A 14,482-nucleotide genomic window follows, 5' to 3' on the forward strand; every position below is an offset into this window, starting at 1 on the left:
AGTGAATGGCTGCGTTATTTAAGCCGCACCTGACTCTTGATATTTGCATATTTTACAATCTTCCGACGAGCAGTCATCAGGAGATGATGAAAGGCATCCTCGTGTGATATAAGTGAATTGCGTGCATAGCAAACCGCGTCTGTAGGTGTTTGTTATTTTTTTTTTTTTAACCAAATTACTTGGCTTTGCAGACGTGATGGACTATTTGACAAACTGCTTTGGGAAAATATGAGACGGTAGGAAGGAATCAGTCCCGGGGGCTGAGTCACGGAGAGTGGGTGTTCTATCATTGACCTAAAAAAATGATCTTGTTTGTGATAGGATGAGGGGGGGGCACCGGAATAAACAGCAATCTCATCTTGATATACTGTACATGGATTTTTATGGTGTATGAATTGCTACAGCAAGGATATATTTGCATATCTCAGAACTTGAGAATGAGGAGGGACACCTCGGGGAGATAGTGACATATGGTGTACATAGCGCGAAAAAAAGTGGGGCGGTTAAACTATGGCGAAAGGGAGGGGACAATCCAGGGGCGGACTGAGAACTCATGTTAACAATTTGGCCACACCTACTGTTCACCATGTGCCTCATTACTAGCACTCCACCCTCCCCCCCGAGACAGGGGCGGACTGACAACTCATGGGGCCCCCGGGCAATAGGGGATCATGGGGCCCCTGTGTCCTTGGCCAAACTCAAAAAAGCCTATGATAAAGGTGCCAGGGGCATCTCATGGGGCCCCCTAATGACCCCGAGCCCTTGGGCAGTGGCCGAGTTTCCAAATGGTCAGTCCGCCCCTGGGACAATCTTTTTCAGCTCCAAGGGCCTTATTTGGATTGTAAAAAAAAGGGGCGGACTGACCATTCGAGCACTCAGGCACTGCCCGAGGGACCGGGGTCAGTAGGGGGCCCCATGAGATGCCCCTGGTACATTTAATTGGCTGTTTCATAGGCTTTTTTGGGTGTTGGCAAGGACACAGGGGCCCCATGATCCCCTATTGCCCGGGGACCCCATGAGTTGTCAGTCCACCCCTGTCTTGGGGGGGGGGAATGGAGTGGTAGTAATGAGGCACATGGTGAACAGTAGGTGTGGCCAAACTGTTAACAGTGGGAGGGGCTTAAGAGATACTGTCACACAAAGCCCAGGCTTCCTTGTACCTGGAAATATGTTTTGAATGCTTTGCCACAAGCGAGAGTCTCAGCCTGGGATCACACTGATGCGGTGCGACACAAAGTATGTGATTCCCACAGGAACCGCACCGCATTCCTGTGCAAATAACATGCAAATTCTGTGCGGTTCAATTTGAGCCATACATTTTGTATGGATCAAATCACACCTCATGCGCACCAAAAAGGTGTACGACCCTTTTTTTAGTGCGCACTAGAATCGGATTGCATGGGTATTCACACCTATGCGATCCGATTCTGCACATCGCACCGCGTTTCGCAAACTGATCTTGGGGTGTTGGTAACCTAACATACACACCCGCAATGGTTCGCATAAACAGGGTGCGATTATGATGCGGTGTGGAATTGACACAGGAACCGGTACAGATTCCTCACCACATCAGTGTGAACCCAGGCTGACAGACACATATAAACCTCAGAACAATTACATATGATTTTGTGCACACTAAAAATAGAGCGCTAACACATTTTCTGGCCTACTTACCCCCTTCAGCGCCAACGCCTCCCGGCCCTTTATGGGGTTTCTGATGCCAGAAGGCGGGGCAGGGTTTAGGGTCATGTGACCGCCGTGATTGGCTGTCATGGCGGTCACATGATCGGAAAGGTCCTGATCAGGACCTTTCCATGGAACGCCGAGCCACGTGCTGGGAGTGCGCAGGGCGAGCTCTCTCAACACATGTTAGTTTAAAAACTGTATGCAAATATGCGGCTGCTTGGTGTCAAGGCCCAGCTGGGCATGAAGGGGTTAAAGTAGAACGTCATTAAAAAATTCAGGGACTGCTTAGCAACCAGCAACTGTTGAGGAACAATTTTGAGGGAAGTATGATATTTACAATATAGGCTACATAGTGCAGGGGACTGTAAGGCAGGAGTGCAAGGGTCAGGAGTATATGATGCTGTGCTGTAGTCAGTGTCTGGTTTAGGAATACATAGAGTGCAGGGGTCAGGGGTGTGTAATGCAGAGGTCCAGCATGTGTAAGTCAGTGCTGAGTTTAGGAGTGCATTACACTATAGAACATTGTTCATCAGTACACAATGCACAAAAAGCAGGGGACAGGAGTGCGTAATGAACAGTAGGGGCCGGGGGCGGACTGACCATTTGGAAACTCGGGCACTGCCCGAGGGCCCGGGGTCAGTAGGGGGACCCATGAGATGCCCCTGGTACCTTTTTCATAGGCTTTTTTGAGTTTGGGTAAGGACACATGGGCCCCATGATCCCCTATTGCCCGGGGGCCCCATGAGTTGTCAGTCCGTCCTTGGTAGGGGCCAGGAGTATAAAACTAAAAGAGTGCAGGAGTCATGGGGTGTCTAACACACAGTGTAAGGGTCAGGAGAAGCACTAATCCCCACACCCCCTTCCCAGCACCAATCCTCCCTCCCAGGGGCATCCCTAGGCAGGTGCAGGGGGGAACGGTGACAACTTTTGCACGGGGTGACACCGGACCCACTCCACCAGGGGCGGACTGACCATTCGGGCACTGCCCGAGGGCTCGGGATCACTACAGGGCCCCATGAAAGGCTCAGTTCGTCCCTGTATGTGCCTCTGCTGAAATAAGCAAGCATTGAGGGGGCGGACAGTGAGGCAGGCACTTCGGACACCTCTGCTCCTCGGAGTTTCAGCAGAGGATCAGGTCCACATCCCTGCCACGGGTGCTGAAGTCAGAGAGTTGGAGGGGCGGCAGAGTATGCAGCAGGTCAGTGTGTAATCCCCCGACACTGGTGACAGCACTGCAGCTTCATGTAGTAGGTAGGGGGGAGAGTGAGAGAGGAGGGGTGGGGGAGAGGGCAGAGAGAGGGGGGGAAGAGGAGAAGAGAGAGAAGGCAGAGAGAGAGAGAGAGATAGGGGGGAGAGAGAGGGGGGCCTGCTGTAAAACTTACCTTTTGGAGCTGGTGGAGAGATCAGTTAACCCCGTATAGGTTACAAGCCAACGATCCCCACAGGATAGATCGGATCTGCGGATTGGGGAGGACTCTGATCTATTATGCTCAATCCGCAGATCCGATCCATCCTGCGGGGATCATCGGAGGGGGTGTCACTAAGTGTTACTACACTGGGTGACACCAACCCTAGGGATACCCCAGCTCCCTCCCACAAATCCCCCTCTCAGCACAAACTCCCCCCTCCCCCAATCCCCCCTCACAGCACAAACCCTCTTCTCTTCTCAGCACAAATACCCCCCCCCCCCACCACCACAACCCCAAACACCCCTGCTAGTACAAATCTACTTCCCCTCTAAATTATTCCCCCATCACAAATCCTTCTTACAGCAACCCCTCCCCCTCTCATAACTAATCCTCATCCCCCAAGCACTCCTCCTAGCACAAATCCTCTCCCCCAAATTCCTCCTGCCAGCACAAATCCTCTCCCTCCTTCTAGCACAAATCCTCACTCCCTTATCCCTTACACCAGCATACATTCCCCTCCCCAAATACCCCCTCCCAGCACAAATATCCCCCCAGATACTTTCTCCGAGTAGAAATCCTCTTCCCTCCCTCCCAGCACAAATCCTCCGCCACCCTTCCCCCCAAATCCCCTCTCCCTGCACAATCCCCCTTCCCCATCCCAGCACAAACTCTCTCCTCCCTGTTCCCTCTCCCAACACAAATACTCTCCCCCTCCCAGCACAAATCCTCCCCCCCATCCTTCATCCCAGCACCAATACCCCTTCCCAGCACATACAACCCCCCACCAACCCAAATCCCCCCTCCCAGCAGAAAATCTATTCCACCACCCTCAAATCCCTCCTCTCAGCACAATCCCCCCCCAGCAAAAATTGTCACCCCTTTTAGCACAAATCCCCCCTCCAATCATCTTTTCAGTACAGGTGAATTGACAAAAGTGTTAGCGAAAGCTGCCAGACAACACAGTTACAAGATCAATACTCAACCCTTCTGCACATTAGGATAGTGACTAAATGCTAGATCAAAAATAATAAATTCAGATCCATTAATTATCCGAATCCAAATTATTTAACTAATTTGAAAATATGATCATTTCCCCATGATCCTGAACTACTATTACATCATGTGATATCATCTAAATGAAACAAAAGCATTTGTTCATTTTTTTACCTTTTTTCCGGATTCGATGACATGCGTTACTATGTCCATTCAAAGATTCGTGTATCGAACAGATGAAAATGACATTTTCGTCTGAAAAAATCAATCATGGCTAAACGGAAAGGACATATTTAACAGTCTGAAGATCATGGAATCCAAAACCTTCATCTAGTACAGCGTTGCTTAATCAACTCTATTGCAGGGGCGGACTGACAACTCATGGGGCCCCCGGGCAATAGGGGATCATGAGGCCCCTGTGTCCTTGCCCACACTCAAAAAAAGGCTATAAAAAGGTACCAGGGGCATTTCATGGGGCCCCCTACTGACCCCGGGCCCTCGGGCAGTGCCCGAGTTCTCGAATGGTCAGTCCGCCCCTGCTCTAGTGCATATATAACAATTAACCAAAAAGGAAAACACTGTGCTAAAGGTAAAGTGCAAAAATCAGCTGCTAGCACAAAATATGGGATACACCATATAAAAACAGTATATAGAAAACAGGGCTTGGTCAACAATAAACAAATCATAAACTCCCTCCCTTGTCTCCTCCTCCCATGCTCGTCTCCAGGACTTCTCCAGAGCCTCCCCCATCCTCTGGAACTCTCTACCCCAATCTATCAGACTATCACCTACTCTGCCCACTTTTAGGCGATCTATGAAAACTCATCTCTTCAAAGAAGCCTATCCTGACTTCAGCTAATAATGGAATATTCTATTCCTCCTACCAGTCCACCCCCCACAGTTATTACTTTTTCTACCGCCAGCCCCTCCCTCTTAGATTGTAAGCTCCGAGGAGCAGGGCCCTCCTAACCCCTTTGCATTGAACTGTATTGTTGATGTATAGTCTCCCTTTATATTGTAAAGCGCTGAGCAAACTGTTGGCGCGATATAAATCCTGTATAATAATATAATAATAATGATAAACATCCTAAATAGCTAAATAATTTTTTCAAAAAGTCCATAATAAACTTTACATCAGTCCATAGAGAGATTAGTGGCAAGAGCACCGTGATTGTTCAAAAAGTCTCTGAGTGTATACAGCATAAACCTTTTGTGTCCTCCACCTGCAATACTTAGAGGCTTACCATACAAGATGTAACTCCCATGAGAAAAGTCATATACTGCTTGTTTAAAACCACAGGCTGACCAAGTCTCCACATTTCATAGCCCAGCTTTCCTCTCCATCAATAGTAGGCACATAGAAATATAAAATGAGCAAAGAGCGCCCCCAATAGTGTAAATCCAGATGTTTTATTTTATTAAAAATTGGTTAAAAACACATCGGCACTGTATACAGCATTCCACACAAAAGAAGTCAGGGCCGCGTGTGCAGTGACGTCACGGCTCGGCTCCATCCAACGTGTTTCGTCATAAATGACGTCATCGGAGGTACATACTTTTGCGCATTAAATTTAATGAAAGTGCATTTAGAAAAAAAAAACACTTTGCAAGTGCCGTGTAACATGAACAATTGCAACAACAAAAAATACTGATTTTAAATGTAAACAAAAAGTGTAGAATTGACCTGGTCTTAAAGTGGATAAGGATTGGTAAACTGCAAATTATTTTTTTTTGTTTGGGTTTAATACCATTTTACCTACTTCCCGACCGCTCTACAGCCAAAGATGGCTACTGCGTGGTCGTCCAGTTCTGAGAGGACGTCCATGGTAATGGTGGCGATCAGTGCGGCGGGCATTCTGACACTGGGGGGAACTGACTTGGTGTCACTGACATCTCCAGTGACACTAATACAGTGATCAGTGCTAATAAAATGCACTGACACTGTACTAATGGCACTGGGCAGGAAGAGGTTAACATGTGAGCGATCAATGAGTTAACTGTGTGCTGTTTTACTATGTATGCTGTTTGTGTGTTCCACTGTATGCACACTGCTATGCAGAGCCATACAAAGCAGTGTGCAGGAGCTGACAGGGGAGAGATCTGTATTGTTTGCATACAGGTCTATCCCCCGTTGGTAATCAGAGATTGCCAGGTGTCGGCGAGGAATCACCAGTCGGGAACCAGTGATTGAAAGTCGAGGCTGCGAATGGTGGCGCGGGCAGGGCGCACACACGCTCCCTACCTGGAACTGCAAAATCATGTACATATTCATGATTTTGCACACCCGTGTCGCTCTGTAACAGTATTTCTGCTATAAGGCAGCGCGGAAGCGGTTAAACCAGACACAGCTGATCAAGAATCATGGCAAAGGGCCATCACAGCAGCCCTTTACCATGTGGTCAGCTGTGTCCAATCACAGCTGATGACATTGTAAACAGACTTGCCAGTTATCAGCAGTCCTTTCCTCATGCACTGTCACAGCGTGACGAGAGGAGAGCCAGTAACTGGCAATTCACACTGGGGACATTTAGTGCCGGTTCACACTACACATTGAATGTGATTCGCACAGAAATTGCACCACATTCCTGTGCAACTCACATGTGATTTCTGTGTGGTGCAACTTGAGTCATACATTTTCTATGGCTTAAATCACACCACATTCGCACCAAAATCGGGGTGTTGTTAACCATTTGCCGCCCGCCCTACGGCGGGCGGCAAATGTCATCAGCGTTCCGGGTGGACGCCATATGGCGTCCTCCCGCACATGCGCAGATTGCGCTCCTGCAGAACGGCGCAGCGGCGCCATCTGTCACCGGCCGTGTACCTCGGACACGGCCGATGACAAATCTGAGTATCGGCCCCGTTGCCGGTACCATGTGACCTGCTGTGGCCAATGGCAGCAGGTCACATGACAGTTGTATACAATGGATGGCTTCATTCATGCCATCCATTGTATACTAGTGTCTAGCTGTGAATGGTCACAGCTAATCACATGCACATATCATGTGATTAGCTGTGGCCAAATCACAGCTAAGCACAAAAAAAAGAAAAAAAAAACCCTGAATGAATCGATGTTATTCAGGTAAATGCTTGCTTATAGCAAAGTAATTCTTTGCTATAAGCATATTGTGTAAAAAAAAAAAAAAAATACTGATCACTTCCCCAAAGTAGTACAATGTTACTATGGTAACATTGTACAACTTTGGTCATAGTGAAATATGAAAAAAAAATCTTAAAAAAAAGAAAAAAACTTTACTAAAAAATAATAAAAAAATAAAAAAAATATATATAATTTTTTTTTTCATACTGTCACCAGTCAGTGTCCCTGATCACCGCCATGCCAGTTATATGATGACGCTGTACTGCACTGGTGACAATATGTAAAAAAAAAATAGTGAAACTAGTTTTTTAAATTTTTTCATTTTCCGAAAAAGTATGACAAAAAAAATACAACTTCAAAAAACTGGCCATGCCTCTTATGAAGTACGTCGGACTGTCTACTTTGCAAAAAGGGGTCATTTGGGGGATATCTGTACTATTCTGACATTCTTGGACCTCAAGAAATTAGATTGGCCGTCAGTACTTCAGGATTGATCAATAATCAGATCTATACCATAGTTTGTGAACTCTATAACTTTCCTACAAACTAAAAAATACATCCTAATTTGGGTTATTTTCACCAAAGACATGTAGCAGAATACATCTCAGCCTAAATTTATGAAGAACAATTATTTATTTGCAAACTTTTATAACAGAAACAAAGAAAAACTTTTTTTTTTTCAAAATTTTCAGTCTTTTTTTGTTAATTTAGCAAAAAATAAAAACCCCAGTGGTGATTAAATACCACCAAAAGAAAGCTCTGGTTGTGTGAAGAAAATGATAAAATTTTAGTTTGGGTACAGTGTTGTATGACCGCGCAATTGTCATTCGAATGTGAGAGCGCTGAAACCTGAAAACTGGCCTGGGAAGGAAGGTGTAAAATTGCCCGGTATTGAAATGGTTAACATACACATCTGCAGAGGTTCGCATAAATGGGGTGTGATTTTGATTCAGTGTGGGAATCGCACAGAAACCTGTGCAAATTCTGCACTGCATCAATGTGAACCGGCACTTAAACTGATAATTAGAGCACAAATCATCAGTCCCAGATTATCAGTGGAGCCCCAACAGTGCTGCCTTTCAGTGCCCATTAGTGCTGCCTATCAGTGTTCATCAAATGCTGCCTCTCAGTGCCCACCAGTGCTAAATATCAGTGTCCATCAATGCCGAATATCAGTGTAGCTTCTTCAGTGGCCATCAGTGCTGCCTCATTAGTGCCTATCAGTGCTGCCTAACAATGCCCATCAGTGCTACCTATCAGTGCCTCCTCATCAGTGCCGCCTATCATCAGTGCCGTCTATCAGTGCCCATCAATGTTGCATATCAGTGTCCATCAATGCCACATATCAGTGTAGCCTCCTTAGTACCTAATAGTGCCACCTATCAGTGCCCATCAGTGCAGCCTCATCAATGCATATCAGCAAAGAAGGAAAATTACTTGTTTACAAAATGTTATAACAGAAATTAATAAAAACATTTTTTTTTCAAAACTTTCAGAATTTGTTTGTTAAGCAAAAAATGAAAAACCCAGTGGTGATTAAATACCACCCAAAAACAAATTTTGTTCGGACACAGTGTTGCATGACTGCACAATTGTCATTCAAAGTGTGACAGCGCTGAAAGCTGAAAACTGACCTGGGCAGGAAGGGGGTGAAAGTGTCCGGACTGGAAGGGGGTGAAAGTGTCCGGACTGGAAGGGGGTGAAAGTGTCCGGACTGGAAGGGGGTGAAAGTGTCCAGACTGGAAGGGGGTGAAAGTGTCCAGACTGGAAGGGGGTGAAAGTGTCCAGACTGGAAGGGGGTGAAAGTGTCCAGACTGGAAGGGGGTGAAAGTGTCCAGTTTCGAAGTGGTTAAGCCAAACAAGTTTGCCGTTTGTGACAAGAGGATTGTATTGGCACCTGGTTCTGGTTTCTGCATCCATCTCATGAATTGCCGGTTACTTTGTTGCACGCCTCTCCTGATAAGTGAATGTGAACTGTAGCTCTGCTCTGGGTCAGGACTGCAGTGGAGCTGTTGATGAACTACAAGCAAGTTTCCTTGGCAGTGAGTGACCCCAGCAGAGGGATAAATCCTGGCTATCAACCTATTTAACCCGCCATTAGGAGTGTATACAGTCAACTACAGGCTGTGGGACTTACATAGAAGCTTTTGCTATAAGCGAAAAGCTTTCTCTAAAGTATACTTTTAAAATATGCTAGTTTGTTTTATATTTACATAGAAAAATTGTACATATGTCTATACTATATAGCAATTTATGCCAAACTACATACAGCTGTTTCAGGCTTGTTTTTACCATCAGTGCAGCGTATGGAAATCAAAACCCAGCCCATTGCTTGCGTCAGGGCTGAGGACTCTTGAGAAATCTACAGAGGCTGTGATGTGTTCAGGAAGCTATGCACCAGCCATGATTTGTTTGCATTGCATAGAGATGCACAGAGATCCAGTGATGACATCACTAAATGTGAAATAAGGTATGTACAGGTGTACCTTGGTTTACAAATTGAATGCTTTCTCCGGGAAGTTTTGTATTGCGAAAAATTTGTAAACTGAAACGTGGGTTCCCATAGGAATGCATTGAAAACCAGTTAATCTGTTACGGAGGTCAGAAAAAAGTTTTAAAAAGTCACCGTCACTATAGGTCAGTGTTGGTTTTTAAATGAAATTACCAGATTTTTTTTTTCTTCACTATAGCTCAGAGAATCAGCTGTCACTTTCCCCCCAGCTAAAAGAAATAAAGTTTCCTTTTAGTTTATTTCCCAAGATAAAAGAAACAATGTTTCCTTTTTAGTTTGTTTTCCCGAGATAAAAGAAGCAAAGTATCCTTTAGCTCCGGGGAAAGTGACAGCTAAATCTGTGAGCTATAGTGAAGGGAAAAAAAAGCCGGCAATGGCATTAAAAAATGTGTAAAAAAAATTGTAAACCAAGGCATTATTTCCAAAGGATTTTCATTCATAAACCGAAAATTACGTTCACGGAGGTGTTCGTAAACTGAGGTACACCTGTATCTTTTAGCTCCGGGGAAAGTGACAGCTAATTCTGTGAGCTATAGTGAAGGAAAAAAAAGCCAGGATTGCATTTAAAAATCGGCACTGACATATACTTCGTATTGCGAAACAAAATCGTTAAAAATGTGTAAACCAAGGCTTTATTTTCAATGGATTTTCATTTGTAAACCAAAAATTCACTGTTTTGGGGTTGCTTTGCTGCTTCAGGCACTGGATGTCTTGACATTGTGCATGGCATTATGAAATCTGAAGACTACCAAAGAATTCTGCGATGCAATGTAGGGCCTGGTGTCAGAAAGTTGGGTCTACGCCTGAGATCATGGGTCTTGCAGCAGGACAATGACCCAAAGCACACATGAAAAAGCACCCAGAAATGGTTTCAGACAAAGTGCTGGAGAGTACTGAACTGGCCAGCAATGAGTCCAGATCTCAATCTCTTAGAGCACCTGTGGAGAGATCTCAATACAGCAGTTCAGAAAAGGAACCCTTCCAATCTGAGAGACCTGGACAAGTGGCAAAAAAGAGTGGTCCAAGATTCCAGTAGAGAGATGGAAGAAACTCATTGATGGCTACAGAAAGCAATTGATTTCAGTTATTTGTTCCAAGGGGTGTGCTACTATATAATATAATGATATTACATTGAAGGTGCCAATAATTTTATCCACTCCATTTTTGGAGTTTTGAGTATAATGTGTCAGGTTTGGCTTTTTGTCTCTCCACTTTTTTGTGTCATACCAATGGAAACAAGAGAAATACACATGAGAATGCCTAAACATTTGTAATTGTAACAATTTTCGGGATGAAATTGGCATTTATCTGACAAATGCAGGAGTGCCAATATTTTTGCCATGACTACATGATACATATATACATACTTTGAATAAAAGTTATTTTATGTTACTGGATATATATATAAAAATATTTTTTAATAAAAACTGTCCATATTGGTTTTGGTTTCTGCCCAAGTGCATCCTGAATTTTTGGTTTCTGTCCAGAATTTTCATTTCGGTGCACCACTAATTAGTCCACCTTTACAAGAAAACACAATCTGCCTATACAAATAAAGGGCACCTATGGATAAAAACAACCTGTGCAACTTTGAATAAAGTTGAAAAATGCCCTTGGTATAGGTGTAGGCCTCCCAAAGGCTGGGAGATGGCATCATGCCATTCTGCATTTTTGCTAGGACGTTGCTAAGACACTTCCAGCTGTTACTACTCAGCCCCACCACCATCACAGGAGTGAGGTCTCAACTTTCGCACAGACGTGTTAGTTCTGCTTTAACAGAGAGACTATAAAGATTATGCTGGTTGTTTTAGATGTTGAATGCTGCTGATATACATGATGTTCGGCCCGCATGTATTGTGCATTAAAATAGTGAAGCGCTCCCAAATTATCTAAAAAATTATTCAATAAGTGAAGAATTACATAAACACTTCTAATAAATACCCATATACTATTAACTCATAATAGATCTGTGATAAAAATACCAAAATATACAATTCATAATATATACCCAAATAACAGTGATAAAACCAATTGACATAATACTGCTGATTCATAAAAATGTGACAAATCGTGATACTTGTGACACAACTGAATATCAAAAAAAGATATATAGTGATACTGCGATAAGTAAATACATATGTCTGTGGTGAACCCTATAACAAATTAGAAAAAATTGCTTCTTAGATCAAAAAAAAAAAAAAAAAAAAAAATTATAAATAAATAAACTCAGTGTTTCAAAAAAACTCAAATGATCCATGCAAAAAAATGTGAAACACTCTTTGATCTTCACTTCTAGTGCTCAAGAAAGGAATCCTCCAACGGCAGAAATGCCTGCTCACCTCCCCTCCTCGACCCACACAGGGCCAAAAGGCAAAAAGGCTCTCCTTAAAGGCAATCCTTTCCTCCAGGCAACTCAGGCAGGAACCTCAGGACTTCCACTCCACCTCCTCTCACCACGTCATATAGGGCACAAACAGAAACTTCCCATAGTATAACACCGTTTATTGTAAATAATATGGCATAACAAACTTTCCAGCTCACATGGTAACTTTGGATACAGCGCTTTTTCACCTCACATCATGGGTGTACTCTCATGCAGGGAGGGAAACCAATATGGCCGCTGCGTCCGGACAAAAACGTCCCCACGTGACCGGAAGTGACGTAATATCGTGCTGGGAATGGCGTTCCGACGCGTTGCGTCACGTGCGTCGTGACTTCATCAGGGTACCGCCCCCCAGAGCCATGATTCATTTATATATGGGAAAGTCAGCCCACTATACCTAATTGAAGGGCGGACTCCCGGCGGCCATTTTACCGGAGTCCTCACTGCTATCCCCATTGCTAGAAGACATCCTATTACAGCACTCAATCCGTGCTATAAATAGGAGCCATCAGCTTCCATCATATATATGGCATATTCTTATTACCACTCCCCACAGAAAAACATATATAAACAATGTAACTAATCTTTTAATATAATATTAATATTAAAAACCCACAAAATACCCCAACTTTAATACTAGTTAATCAATACCAAAAAAAGGGGGGCAGAAGAAGATTATTATTTAAAGGTAAATGAGACCCAGCAATGAATTAGATGAATATAAAAATAGATACTCCCATCTAATAAAATTGCTACCTTTAATATTAAAAATAGTATACCGGTATATATATATATACACCAATAAAACCATAAGACCATACAATTTAATAATTTCCAATAGAAACATTTATTCAAAACCCTAACTTGATTCCTCTAAATCCTCACAAAAAACTAAAAAAACCTATTTGTTTATTAAAAAATCCCATATATAAAAACAAATAAATATATGGTTAATTAGGTCACACCTCACTTCGCCCAATCCGACCATTTACCTATGATTGAAAAAAACAACAATACCCAAACGAATTCCTAATAAGTCATGTGAATAAGCCCATGATCCGAGTATACAGGATACATAGCATATATCAGTAATCAATCACTACATTATATTAAAATTATTAAAATAATTTTTTTTAAAACAAACTTTTTTATATATAAATGCACAGTCTAAAACCAAATTAAAAGTCACTAATAAAACAATTTAGATCAAATTCCACATTTAATCCATACGGTGCCTGCGTACGCATAGTATAGATCCATCGGGACTCAGCTTGACTTAAAGATTTGACCTTACTACCTCCCCTCCAATGTTTGGTGTATTTCTGAATTCCCCAAAATTTTAAACCCGACGGATCCTTACTATGTCGTTTAAGGAAGTGTTTGGACACACTGTGTTTTGGGAAACCATTTTTTATATTTTGGACATGTTCCCTGATACGTTTCCAGAGTGGTCTCTTCGTCCTTCCAATATACTGCAGGCCACACTCACATTCTAAACCATATACAACACCTTCTGTACGGCAAGAAATAAAATCCTTGATCTTGAATTCAGTGCCGTCGATATTGCATTTAAACGTTTTCCGTTTACTATTTTTCCCTTTAGTTTCCCTGCACCCATAACACTGTTTGCATGGGAAAAAACCAGATTGGTCAAGAAACGTGCCTTTCTTTTTTCTATCAGGTGGATCCAACACACTTTTTGCCAACTTCATTTTCAATGTTGGTGCTTTCCTATAAATAAATTTCGGACCATTTCCTAACAATGGATTCAACAAGGGATCTGATTTTAAAATTGGCCAATATTTACTAAAAATCTTCTCTATTTTCTTGTAATGGACATTATAGTCCAACACTATGGCCATATGTCCATCAAAAATATCAACTTTCTTTTTATCCACTACCAATGACTCTCTCTCTATTTTTCCAACCTCTTTAATACTTTTTTCAAGTGCTTGTTGTGAATATCCTTTAGCCATAAATTTATTTCCAATCATTTTTGCTTGTTTAATATATTCTTCCTGACTTGAGCAGTTCCTTTTCACTCTCACCAATTGGCCCTTTGGAATATTATATAGCCATGGGGGGAAATGACAGCTGTCTGTTGGTATATAGCCATTCCTATCTACCTCTTTGAAATACGTTTTAGTGATGATTTTACCTCCTTCATTTCTAATATTGAGATCTAAAAAATTAACTTCATGACTGTCATATGACCAGGAAAAATGTATATTCCTATTATTAGAATTCATTCTATTCAGGAATCCCAAAAGTGACTCACTACTGCCTTTCCATATGATAATTACATCATCAATATATCTGGAGTATAATAAAAGCTCCTCAGGAGTCTGTTTATAAATTGCCTCTTCCTCCCAGTGGGCCATATATAGATTGGCCACACT

The sequence above is a fragment of the Staurois parvus genome, unplaced genomic scaffold (assembly GCF_062004578.1).
Source record: "Staurois parvus isolate SC_StPar_1 unplaced genomic scaffold, SC_StPar_1.0 ptg000578l, whole genome shotgun sequence".
Lineage (NCBI taxonomy): Eukaryota > Metazoa > Chordata > Amphibia > Anura > Ranidae > Staurois > Staurois parvus.